Raw genomic sequence first — 3,976 nt, forward strand, 5'->3', positions numbered from 1 at the left:
TACTTGTTAGTTGTAATGTGTGCACCTGCATGGCTTCTACTTATTTTGATGGTGTTAACTTTCATGTTTATGTTGGATATAATGTTATAATATATTCATGTCTATCATGTGTTCGACGCAATGTCTCTAAGGGCCTTATCATGCTCCTTTCTTTCCTTTTTCTTTTTTTTTTTTGGGTTAAGCATAACTTTGTCAAGAATTTTTTGTCTGAATATATTGTCAGGACATGCATTTATCGCAAGAAAACTCGGCGCGGATCTTCAGCATTCATGGAAAAGGAGATACCTTTTATAGGAATATTAAGCAATAAGGCTGAACAAAATCCAGGTTTCCATTCAATTGAACTACTTTGATTGCTGCTCCCTTTGTGTTTTTCTATTCTTCTACCGATAGAGTTAACCATCTCGTTTCCATCGCGTAAGTTGCTAACTGTGGTATTTCATACAATCAATGCCAATTTCCATCTGTGACTACACCATTTTGGACATTTTCTCAAATTAACTGCTTACTTGTTTCTCCCTCTCAAATTAAAACATTTTTAGGCCTGGTGTGTGGGGAAATGAAGGTGGTCAAGTGCAGTAATCCAGATTCTTGTAAACTCGTATAACTCATATGAGATGAACCAACAAGTTCAAGCTGAAGTAGCAATGCTTTCTGAAACGGTATAAATCTTTTATTTAGTACACTCTCTCTAACATGAAAGTGAAAGTGCATAAACTGTTTTCTTTTATGTAATGGCTTTGCTATATTTAAGTTCGTTTGATGATTACAAATCACTTTCATCACCATGTTCCTGATTCAGCACTAATATCTTCTCTTTTCCTTCTGTTTTGCTTTTTAATTTTACAGGGTGATTACATCAAAGATTTGTAGCTGTAATTACATCTGTATCAGTTTCTAATTTCACACACTGTTCTTGGATTCATTTCTTTCTTCCCCCAATTCTGTGATATTTTTTTTTAATCTATTCCAAGTCGAACTTTGCTCCATGGTTTTTTCATTCTTTGTTTCTCTATAGATTGATAACTTTGGATCTATAATCTGCTTATTGTAGTTAAAACATGATTTGATTCCACTGATCTAACACCACACCAAAATTGCACTGCATTATCATGTTACTGCTGGAATGGATAATTTAATAGCTTTCTCGAAGTCCTGCTTCCTGTGTTAGAGGTATGTATCTACGTCACCCCCCAAAATGATAAAGGGGGAAAAAACAGGTTTTGACTAGATTGGGAGATACCCTTTTGTTTATTTTCTGGGAAAATATATCAATTTGTGGGAATTTCTGAAGTTATATGTAATTTTTGTGGGGTGTTTTCTGGTGGGGCTTTGGATTGCATCGTGTACCAGATTCTGCATGGTTTGGTAGGTGAGTAATCTTCTTCCCATTTTCGTCATTACATTGGGGTTAATAAATATGGGGATCTCAGTGTTAGAGAATGCTTGTTTATTGACCTTAATATCCTTTTTAATTCAATGATGAAGGGCTTGTCCGGTCTCCAGTTTCAGCAACCTTGCCACAGATAGGTTCTAGGTTGTACCTGACTTGGGGCATCTTATGGAGTTTCCCTGAGGTTAAGACAAATTTCAACTCTTAAAATTTCATTTAATTTATCTTTTAATTCAATTTTCAGCCGTGTTATTTATTGAAAAGTTACTTATATATGTTTTATGACAGACCCGGAATCATGTGCTTGTTACCTCCCTACTAATCAGCTGGTCCATCACTGAGGTAAGTCTTTCACAATTTCTAGGTGGTTATTGATTTATTTATACTTATATATATATATGTATATATATTTCATTTCCTCTATATTTGCTATCTCTAACTTCAAATATCATATTTGAAGTAATTGAAAGTGCTAAGAGCAAAGTAAGTTGATTACTTGGCTTCTTAACACTGATGAGTAGATTTTAATTGCTGGATGCCATAGCATAGAACTAGATAACTCATTATTCATGGGATATTAGGCTCAGTAAGATTTCTCTGCTAAAGTCAGTGAAAGTATGGGTGTAGACTGTAGGGCATAGTCGACAAAATTTGATTTGTGCCACTTACAAAACAGCCACCATTTGTAATTACAGTCCAAACATGTTATATTTGGATGTAACTCCTTATAAATTTTGATAATTTTGTGTTATATTTGACAATATGAAGTTGTAGATCAAGTTTTCCAGTAAATAGATGGATTGTTGATCTGATTATCCTGGTACACTCTACTGTGTATTTATAGTCAGATTGGGGCTTGGCATTGTGCCTGTTTATTCTGTTAAACATAGAGGCAGACCTGAGACGTCACAATTTCCTGTTGTGTGACATATATATTAGTGTAATGTAGTTATTTAGATATGTTTTTTTTTCATTTGAAATGTTAATTTATTATTTAATGGTTATAACTTATAAGCACCTGTTACATGTAACTCAAACCAGTAGGCCTTTAGGTTTGGCGCCCCATCTATTGCTTCGGGTAAATGTACCATTTTTTCTGTGTTAAAAAGGTAAAATATATATCAGCCAATACCATTTTTGATTGTTGCAACTGCAGATAATTCGCTATTCTTTCTTTGGCTTCAAGGAGGCTTTCGGTTTTGCCCCGTCATGACTTTTGTGGCTAAGGTATGATTGAAGGTCCGGTAGCTGCGTATAGTAGAGTAATGGATAAATCTTATCTTCCTGATATATTGGCTGAAATTCTCTACTTGCAGATATAGCACTTTCTTACTGCTGTATCCAACAGGCATTAGCAGTGAAGTTGGTCTGATATACATTGCACTGCCATTCATCAAGGTAAAGAAACAGTTGTCGTACACAAATTTTTTAGGATAGGATATCTATATTGCTGGTTGTGTTTTTGCATTTTTTTTTATAATCACAAGCATATATGGTTTGTGCTTTTGCTCTTTTATTTATTACTAATCAAGCAGAGGACTAAGAGGAAAGAGCACTTCTTTATGAAACTATTCATGTTGATTGACCTTCAAAACACTTAAGCATCTTCTATTTCTTGGGATTCCCAAACTGATGAAAGTGGATGAGACAATTGACACTCTCCATTCCCTTTCGTTTGTATCCGTCATAGTTTGGTATATGCTTAAATCAATGTTTCTTCTTTACCAAGATACATCGATAAAAAGATTGCCAAAAAAGTGATAGTGGCAAATAAATGGAAACACAGGAAAAAGTTTATATATCTTGATAGAATGTAGGAACAATTTGACATGGTGTTTTTTTTTTGTTTTTTCACTCAAGTTATCTACATACCATAATGTCCATTTTTCAGGCATCTGAGAAGTATTGCATAAGAATGCCAAACAAATGGAACTTCTCGTTCGACTACTTCTATGCTGCTATTGTTGTACTTGGAATCTATGTCCCAGGCAAGCACTCTACAACTTTCCTCTCTGCCACAGTTCTTAGATAGTTTAGAATTTTTGGCTGACTTTATAAGTGTTTGAATGGCATAACTCAATGCAGGAAGCCCTCACATGTATACATACATGCTTGCACAGAGGAAGAAAGCGCTCTCAAAATCAAAGAGGGAATGATTAGCATCTGTTGTAGTTTATCATTGGATTTTGGCCAAACATAGGATATAGGCATGTCTTTGTCTTGGTTTGGATTCACAAAATGAGTTAAAATTAAACCCCACTTCTATAATAGTGTATTTTTTTTGAGTTATTTTTATTGAGAATTGAGAATATCTTCCTCTTTATTTCTTCTCTTGTTGTTAAAATTAAACCCCACTTCTATAATAGTATAATACCAACTTTCATAATTGATCAGCACAATAACCACCACCTATCACTTTCATAATTCTTCCTGATCCATTAGAACATCACAACTCAGAGTATTCAGGTATTGTTTTTTCTTGTATTGTTGTCTTGCATTGCTTTAAACTACTATGATCACATTTTCAATTACATATATGAAGTTCAATCCTGTCATTTAAAACTTAACTATATAGGAGATTTT

The 3,976-nt window shown here is 34.1% G+C and overlaps 1 pseudogene; it reads left to right on the plus strand.

Annotated features, from left to right (window-relative positions):
- The first annotated feature begins 1,227 nt into the window (after positions 1-1,227).
- On the plus strand, positions 1,228-3,623 carry LOC107458191 (very-long-chain (3R)-3-hydroxyacyl-CoA dehydratase PASTICCINO 2A-like; annotated as a pseudogene).
- The last annotated feature ends 353 nt before the right edge of the window (positions 3,624-3,976 follow it).

Source organism: Arachis duranensis, chromosome 7 (genome assembly GCF_000817695.3).
Source record: "Arachis duranensis cultivar V14167 chromosome 7, aradu.V14167.gnm2.J7QH, whole genome shotgun sequence".
Taxonomy (NCBI): Eukaryota; Viridiplantae; Streptophyta; class Magnoliopsida; order Fabales; family Fabaceae; genus Arachis; species Arachis duranensis.